The sequence below is a fragment of the Manis javanica genome, chromosome 17 (genome assembly GCF_040802235.1).
Source record: "Manis javanica isolate MJ-LG chromosome 17, MJ_LKY, whole genome shotgun sequence".
Lineage (NCBI taxonomy): Eukaryota > Metazoa > Chordata > Mammalia > Pholidota > Manidae > Manis > Manis javanica.
The window spans coordinates 3,776,984-3,787,025 of NC_133172.1; positions in this window are offsets into that span (position 1 = coordinate 3,776,984).

Sequence of the window (10,042 nt, forward strand, 5' to 3'; positions counted from 1 at the left end):
AAAGAATGGGGTTGTTACACAGATTCATGTCCCTGCTGTCCCCATTCCTAAGTTTCTGGACGTATAGACCCGTCCCTCCTCCAGGTACAGAGGAAGTGTAAGTCCGACAGGGAGGGTCCGAGTAGGAGGGTTACCGAGGACAGGAAACAGGTTCAAGAGATTAGGTATTGAATTGTGCAGATAAGTCAAACTTGACTTGCGTTGTGTAAATCAGACCACCTGTGAGAAACACACTTACAGGTCCATACTTAATACATGGACACGGAGACAAGAGAACAGCGGAACGAGGCTTTAATGGAGGTCTTGCAAGATGAGGTGTCTGGTAAGCAGGCACGCCTGAGGTAGGCAGTTGGCGTAAGTAATTTATTCCCTAGCATGCGAGTCCCTCATTGGCTTGAGTACTGCAGGGTTCACATTCTTTCCCGGAAGTCGCATAAGCCAGTTATATCCATACTAGGCTTTCCCTTGCATTTGTCTTAATTCTATTGGTAGGTTTAAAACTTCTCTTCTCAAAATACCTCTAAAAACCAAAATCAGTCAAAGGGAAAAATACAGTTTAAAACCTGTTTATTGCTTGCAAACTGCAGTCCAGCGATATCTCCCCTGCTCCCGAAGAAGCAAGCCAGCCAGCCCCTCCCCTTAACCTCTCAAGGTTGACATGCCCTCAGTTGCCCAGGTAATTACCCACTGACATGGAGATGAACTTCTCTCCACCCCTGAGGATATGCAGATGCACCAAAGCCACGTGAGATATTCTGGAAATATTACCGGGAGAAAGCATAATAATTGATTTTCTTTCTAAATACAACTTCCTCTTAACAGAAGGGAAACTCCTGCTTGGTTTTCGGCATTTATCTATAACTCCAGGGAGGTGAAATCCCAGGGCAAAATATCTTTGAACCGAAATCAGTGAAAGGGAGAAATAAAGTGGGAGAAACCCATTTATTGCCTACAAGCAGTCGCCCACTTCTGCTCGCTCATGTCTCTGGCTACCTGGCAGCAGAAGAAGGTACCCCACCCATCCTCTCCAGTCCAGATATGCCCTTGCTTGCCCTGGTCTCAATTATCTATTGATATGGAGATGGTGTGTACTTCTCTCCTCCCCTTGGAAATACCTATTGATATGGAGATGCCCTAAGGCCAGGCAAGAGATTCTGGAAACATTTGCAACTTTACCCACATTATGCAATGTATATTTGTTATTTCTTAAAAATAACCAGCCAAAAATAATCTTTTGCCAGAGGGACATATTTTGGGTAAGAAGTTTTGCTTCTTTTAGGTAAGGAAATGTTGACTTTATGCCAAAAAAATTACCTAAAATTACTGCACTTTTTACACTCCTATTTGTAATATATGAGAATTCTCATTCCTCAATATTCTCACTGAATTTTGGTGTGATTAGGTGTACCTCTGCATCCCCAGCCTGGGGCAAGTTCTCCACAAAGATATGTTTATGCAGACCTCTCAGCTCTGAATTCCCTGTCTCTGGAGATCGGGATCCTTCTACCCTCCAGGTACGGGGAGGGTATATTTCCTGTGGGAGATTTACTTCCCGGTTTCAGGGGGACAGAGGAGGGTCAGAGTGTCCTTTCTGCACCTGCTTTTTCTCTAGTAGCTAATTTAATCCAAAGGAATCAATATGCCAAAGTGGCACAATAGGGGGCATCTGCCCTTGCCCCTAAGGCAAGTTCTTAAAAACATCTTTTCTGGGTCCTAACTGCCTTCAGCTCAAAACAATGCATGTGCACAGTAGCATGTTTGGGGAGCATGTATTCTGCTCTCCATCAAATGAATAAAGAAAATGCAACTGTACATATTCCACCTTGAAAACAAGGAAACCCTTTCATTTGTGACAAGGAGGATGAATGGGACATGCTCAGTGAAATAAGCTCATGCTGTATGAAATCACATGTATGTGGCATCTATAAAATTTTACCTTCACCATAAAGGTGAAGATTAGAGTGTTGGGTGCCACTGGCTGTGGGTGGGGGAAACGGAGACAAGTGAGTCAAACGGTGAAAAGGTTACTTATGGAGGATGAATAAATTCTGGAGATCTAATGTATAGCACGGTAATTAGTCAATAATAGTGTATTGGGCACTTGAAATTTCGGATAGTGTATCTTCAGCGTTCTGTGTTAGAGGCCCTAACTCTACATTTTGAAACGAGCTAAGAGATCAAACCTCTTCCGTGCTCTCTTCTGCTGTCTTATAAAACATTAGCCAGGCCTCTCTGAGTTTCAGGAATCCACCCACCATGCCTGGAAACCAGAGAAGTGGCAGTTTTGAAGCACAGTTTCCTAGACGCCAGCAATCTGCCCTCAGGCTGGTGCAGACACTGATTAACTGTCAGTTCTGCCTGTAGCCCCTCCTGTTCCATGAAGTTCCCCTTCCAAACGTTCTCCCTCTGAACAGTGCTGCATAGGTGTTCCTGGGGGGCTGTCCCCATCCGCTCCTGTGGCTGGCCTCCTAAATAAAGCCACCTTTCCTTGGCAAATAACTGATTTCTGTAGAGCAGAATGAATAACAGATTAATTTATGAATTAGTCTTAATGATAAAAATCAGACTCCTTTACTGTTTGGAACACACTCCAGCAATCCTCATCAGGAAGAGCTATATTAAAGTGTTCATCCCACATGCACACACATAATATGCACACACACCCTCATAACCCGTGTATGGACGAATAGCGCACATACACACCCACACTACACACAGAATTTAGTATGGTACAAGTATTCTTTGTGTAAACAAAAAATGATGCTTAAAAATCTACATATATTAGAGAATAATTATAAAATGATAAATTACAATGAAAAAAGTAACTAATACAACTGCACAAAATACATGCTGACACATTAAACTATACTCATTACTACAGTAAATGAAACTGACTTTATTAACTAAAATGAGATATGACACTAATATTTTTTTTCAACATATGTATCTTATAGAAATGTAAATCATGAGTTAATTTATAATATGATCTACTGGATAACAAATATACAATATTTCAATATATATATTACATTAAAAAATTTTGTACCAAAACTTACAATGCCAGATAACCTGTTAAATGTATAGCATATTTACAGTTTCATCATGCTAAAACACTAAACAGAATTAAAACTACATCTCAGTAATTCAAAGAAAATTAAAAACAATATGAGTTAGCAAATAAAGTATCTGAAAGGTAATTAATGTCAAGAAAGGAAATAATTAAAAATCGAAACATGGTTCAAGAAAGCTAATTTTTCAACCTAGGTCTGACTGGGCTCCTGGGCACCCCCTGTGTGCCCGCCCACCTGCCTCCTCCTGGGGCCCAAGGCTCCTGTCCTCCTGGAGAGCCCATGAGGCTGCCCCCCTGCCTTCAAGCCACATCTCGGGAAAATGCAGGGAACGCCAGGGAACATTCATCCCAGAAAGAAAATAATGTCACCACCCCAGACAGAGGAAGGGGGACCGTTATTGTGGAAAGGGGATTAGCCTGGGATTCATCGCCCTGAGAGAGGTTGGGAGACTGGACTAGGGCAGTACGGGCAGGAGGGGACCCCCGGGGACAAACGGTGCAAATCATACAAAAAGAAGCACACCTTGGACCCGCCACATGAGGCAGAGGGAGCGTCCACGCAGAGCCCCTGACCTCACTGCCGACTCCTGCAATTGAACTTCAAAAAGTTCGCAAGATTCAGCAGCTTCGTTTGGCTCATGTGTCAGGTGACACTCAAGGTATGACGTGTCCTCACCAATCATCAAATTCAGAGCTGACGCACATGCAGGAATATTTCACCAACAGCTTGAGCCGAGGTTCCCAGGGAACGTTCCCAAAGCGATGCTCCCATGAACCGGCTGCAGGGCTGTAACTTCCCCACACCGAGAGCTGATAAAAACCCGGTGTGAAGAGCAGAGGAGGGCTTGGGGAGTGTCTGGATGAGACTTTCTGGGTCGTAGGGGAGGAGAGGAGATGGGTAGGGAGTCTTTTTAATCAAGTTATGAACAGGAAATTAAAGGAGCAGGGCCGAGCGTTCAACATGCCTCCCCTGCATTTGGGGGGAATGACAGTAGCTGAGCGCATCTGAGAGTCGGCACCGTGCAGAACAGGCTGTACTCATGTCTATTTTTTGTTTTTGATGTGATTAAGGTACAGTTCCTCCTTCCACAAGAAACATGGGAACTCCTGCACACACTTGAAAAGGCACAGGTAGTTGGGAAGCACAGCGATTAAGGCAGAGGCAGCGGTGAGCAACCTGCCGGGACCATGCAGAACAGCCGGACAGACTTGGATGCTGGAGGGGAACACGGTAAACACAGGGCGGCGCTCACCGGCCGAGGGCGGTTTGGGAGCTCTCGTCTCGGGGAGCATGGGGGGCAGGCACCTGTCCTGTGGACGCGCTGGACGCTCTGCTGGTGCCTGTGCAGGAGGAAGACCGCTGAGCTGCTGGCCCAGAGCATGAGCCCCGCGCGGGTGGATTTCAGCGATGCGCATGGTAAGCTTAAGACTTCCTGAGGAAACGAAGCCAGACAGTGTCCAAAACCACTTTTCTTTGTGATGTTTGTGTGTTTTCTGTCTGCCAGTCACATCACAGGGAAAATGAGGTTTCCTGGCAAGCACAGGATCCCACACAGGATATTGGAAGGTCCCTGTATTTGGGGGTTTTGACTCTAATCTCCAATCACCTATAGTTGGCTGGGTTGATCATGACGGCCGGGAAGAAAGGCATGTGGGGCCAAAGGACACACCCTTATCCACATGGAAAACCCCCAAAACAAGTGTGCACCCCGAATCCCTGGGGAACTGCTTCAACCCAAAAGCTGCCACTGTTGCTGGGATTCCGCTGAGGAGGAAGACCGACGATCCGGTCCGGACAGGTGCCAGGGACTACAATCTATGGACTTAGGACTGCATCGGTAAGTAAAGGGTACATAGTGGAATAACACTGAAAAATTGCCCGGGATTCCAGTGACAATCTGGAAAAGGAAGATTATTCCAATTTTCAAATCTAAAGCTATAATGGGTTCGATATTCATATTCATAAATAGAGAATTCTGCATGACAATATGGGTTGTTGATAATTTCATGAAAACTTAAATAAAAAATTCTCTATCTGTTATTACTCTGCCCCAGTAATTTCTTTCCTTTTTTTAAATTAAGTATCATTGCATGTCTGCCTGGATCATGGTTGGTAGGTGTAACCGCCTATGTGCTGCTTTCAAGGTCAAAAGTGAACTTTCTCGTCTTACGTCGTGGAGTAGAAGGGGCCCATATCCCTAAAAGTCTTCCAAGCACAAATAATCTGAGAGTAGCATTTTGTCTCCTGGAGTTTATAATACACATTAGAAGGAGGAAGAAATATTTCAAATTTTAATTTCCCAAGATTGTAAAAGCAGATTCATTAGGTCTTCCTCTGAACCCACTGCCTAGCTTCCCTAGCAGAAGAACCTGGGGTTTCTGAATTGTCCTAGGCAGATTTTGTTTTAATGCTGTGGTTTGATAGGCCCCTGATACATTGCAGCGTAGCAAAAGGAAGGATTTTGCCTCTTGTGGAAGACTAATTTTGCATCAGATCTGAAAAAGGGTCATTTGCTTTAAAGATAATTTTACTATTGCTAAAAATTGAACAGGAAACATGTAGAGAACAAAATATACATTTTTGTGTTCAAAAAAAAATTAAGTATCATTGATATGCAGTCTTATGAAGGTTTCACATGAACAACACTGGTTTCAACATTCACCCATATTATCCAGTTGTCACCCTCTCACTGCAATCACTATCAGCATAATAAGATGCGATAGCATCATTGCTTGTCTTCTCCAGATGCACTGCCTTCCCCATGACCTACCTGTACTGTTGTTGTGATTGTGAATTATAGTGAGCCTTAACCCCCTTCTCCCTCCCAACCTCTTCCCTTTCGTAACCACTAGTCCCTTCTTGGAATCTGTGAATCCACTGCTATTTTGTTCCTTCAGTTTTGCTTTGTTTTTATACTCCACAAATGAGTAAAATAATTTGGTACTTGTCTTTCTCTGCCTGGTTTATCTCACTGAGCATAATACCTTCTAGCTCCATCCATGTCATTGTAAATGGTAGGATTTCTTTTCTTTTTGTGGCTGAATAATATTCTGTTGTGTATACGTACCACATCTTCTTTATGCAGTCATCTCTGGATGGACACTTAATGGTTGCTTCCATATCTTCACTAGTGTAAATAGTGCTGTCAAAAACATAGAAGTGGATATGTCATTTTGAATCGGGGATCTTGTTTTCTTTGGGCAAATTCCTAGGAGTGGAATTACTGGGTCAAATGGTATTTCTATTTTTAGTTCATTGAGGAACTTCCATATTGCTTTCCACAATGGTTGAACTAGCTTACATTCCCACCAGCAGTGTAGGAGGGTTCCCCTTTCTCCACATGCTCACCAGCATTTGTTGTTTCTTGTCTTTTCAATCTTGGCCATGCTAACTGGTGTGAGGTGATATCTCACTGTGGCTTTAATTTGCATTTCCCTAATGATTAGCGATGTGGAGCACCTTTTCATGTGACTGTTGGCCATCCAAATTTCTTCTTTGGAGAGGTGTCTATTTAGATCCTCCACCCATTTTTTAATCTGGTTATTTGCTATTTGGGTTTGAGACATGTGAGTTCTTTATATATTTATTTTGGATGTTAATCTGTTATTGGGTAAGTCATTTATGAATATATTCTTCCTTTAGGATGCCTTTTCATTCTGCTGATGGTGTCCTTTGTTGTATAGAAGCTTTTTAGTTTGAGGTAATCCCACTTGCTCATTTTTTATTTTGTTTCCATTGCCTGAGCAGATGTGCTCAGGAGGAGTTGCTCATGTTTATATTCAAGATATTTTTGCCTTTGTTTTCTTCTATGAGTTTTTATGGTTTCATGACTTACATTCAGGTGTTTAATCCATTTCTAGTTTACTTTTCTGTATGAAATTAGACATCCAGTTTCATTCTCTTAAATATAGCTGTCCAGTTTTGCCAGCACCAGTTGATGAAGAGGCTGTCTTTTCCCCACTGTATATCCATGGCACCTTTATCATACATTGATTAGCCACATATGTGTGGGTTAATATCTGGGCTCTCTACTCTGTTCCACTGATCTATGGGTCTCTTCTTGTGCCAGTTTGTCTTGATTACTGTGGCTTTGTAGTAGAGCTTGAAGTTAGGGAGCATAATCCCCCCAGCTTTGTTTTTCCTTCTCAGGATTCCTTTAGCTATTTGGGGCCTTTTTCATTTTCATATGAATTTCAGAACTATTGATTCTACTTTGTTGAAGAATAGTGTTCATATTTTGATAGCAATTGCATTAAATCTGCAGATTGCTTTGTGCAGGATGGCCATTTTGACAGTATTAATTCTTCCTATTAATTAATATTGTCATGGGATATATTTCCATTTATTGGTGTCTTCTTTAATTTCTCTCATGAATGTCTTGTAGTTTTCAGTGTATAGGTCTTTAATCTCCTTGGTTAGGTTTATTCCTAGGCATATTCTTTTTGATGCAATTGTAAATGGATTTGTTTTCCTGATTTCCCTTTCTGCAATCTAATTGTTATTATATAGAAATGCAATATATTTTGGTGTATTAATTTTGTATCCTGCAACTTTGCTGAATTCACTTATTAGTTCTAATAGTTTTTTTGCACAGTCTTTAGGGTCTTTTATGTATATCATGTTGTCTGCAAACAGTGGCAGCTAAATTCTTCCTTACCCATTTGGATGCCTTTTATCTCTTTGTGTTGTCTGATTGCTGTGGCTAGGACCTCCAGGACTATGTTGAATAAAAGTGATGAGAGTGGGCATCCTTGTCTTGTTCCCAAACTTAGAGGAAAAGCTTTCAGCTTTTCACTGATAAGTATGTTGCTAGCTGTGGGTTTGTCATATATGGCTTTTATTATTTTGAGGTACTTGCCCTCTATACCCATTTTATTGAGAGTTTCTATCAACAATGGGCATTGAATTTTATCAAATGCCTCTTCAGCATCTGAGATGAACATGTGATTTTTGTTCTTTTTGTTGATATGGTGTGTGATGTTGATTGATTTTTTAATATTATACCATCCTTGCATCCCTGGAATAAATCCTACTTGGTCATGATAGATGATCTTCTTGATGTATTTTTGTATTTGGCTTGCTAATATTTTGTTGAGGATTTTTGCATCTATGTTCATCAGGGATATCAGTCTGTAATTCACTTCTTTTGTATTGACTGTCTGGTGGTTGTATTACAGTGATGCTTGTGTCATAGAATGAGTTTGTAAGTATTCCCTCTTTGGAATACCTAAAGGAGGATGGGTATTAGCTCTTCTTTAAATGTTTAATAAAATTCAGCCATGAAGCCATCTGGGGCCAAGATGTTTGTTCTTAGTTTTTTGATACCAATTCAATTTCATTGCTGATAATTGGTCTGGTCAGGTTTTATGTTTCTTCCTTGGTTAGTCTTGGAAGGTTGTATTTTTCTAGAAAGTTGTCCATGTCCTCTAGGTTGTCCAATTTTTTGGCCTATAATTTTTCATAGTATTCTCTAATAATTCTTAGTATTTCCATGGTGTCTGTTGTGATTTTTCCTTTCTCATTTCTGATTCTGTTTATGTGCATACACTCCCTTTTTTCTTGATACATCTGGCTAGGTGATTATCTAATTTATGTTCTCAAAGAACAGTTCCTGGTTTCATTGATTGTTTCTATTGTTTTATTCTTCTCAATTTTATTTATTTGTACTCTGATCTTTATTATGTCCTTCCTTCTAATGACTTTGGGCCTCATTTGTTCTCTTTCTAGTTTCATTAATTGTGAGTTTAGACTGTTCATTTGGGATTGTTCTTGTTTCTTGAGCCTGTATTACTGTATATTTTCCTCTTAGAACTGCCTTTGCTGCATCCAACAGGTTGTGGGCTGTTGCGTTGTTGTTTTCATTTGTCTCCATGTATTGCTTGATGTCTGTTTTTATTTGGTCACTGATCTATTGATTATTAAGGAGCATGTAGTTAAGCCTCCATGTGTTTGTGGGGTTTTTTGTTTTTCGTTTGGTTTTTTTCTTGCACAATTTATTTCTAGCTTCACACCTTTGTGGTCTGAGAATCTGGTTGGTACAATTTCAATCTTTTTGAATTTACTGAGGCTCTTTTTTCTGGCCTAGCATGTGATCTATTCTGGAAAACGTTCCATGTACACTTGAGAAGAATGTGTATCCTGCTGTTTTTGGGTGGAATGTTCTATAGATGTCTGTTAGGTCCATCTGTTTTAATGTATTGTTCAGTGCCTCTATCTCCTTACTTATTTTCTGTCTGGACTGTCCTTTGGAGTGAATGGTGCATTGAAGTCTCCTAAAATGAATGCATTGCATTCTCTTTCTTCCTTTAGTTCTGTTAGTATTTGTTTCACCTATTTATGTTCTTCCATATTAGTTGTATAGATATTTATAATGGTTATATCCTCTTGTTGGACCAACCCCTTTATCATTATGTAACATCTTTGTCTCTTGTTATTTTCTTTGTTTTGAGATCTATTTTATCTGATATAAGTACTGATACCTCTGCTTTTTTCTCCCTATTATTTCCATGAAATATCTTTTTCCATACTTTCCCTTTTAGGCTGTATATGTCTTTGTGTTTGAAATGAGTCTCTTGTAGGCAGCATATAGTTGGGTCTTTTTTTTTAAATCTATTTTGTGACTCTGTCTTTTCATTTGTGTGTTCAGTATATTTACATTTAGGGTGATTATTGATAGATATGTACTTATTGCCATTGTAGGCTTTAGATTTATGGTTACCAAAGGTTCAAGGATAGCTTCCTTACTATCTAACAGTCTACCTGAAATAGCCTATTATGCTATTTCAAACACAATCTAAAGGGTTTTTTTTCCCACCTCTTCTTCTTCCTCCTCCACTCTTTATATATTAGGTGTCATACTCTGTGCTCCTTATGTATCCCTTGACTAACTTTGTAAGTAGTTGATTCAATTTTGTATTTGCTTAGTAATTAATTGGTCTACTACCTTTACTGTGGTTTTATCTTCTCTGGTG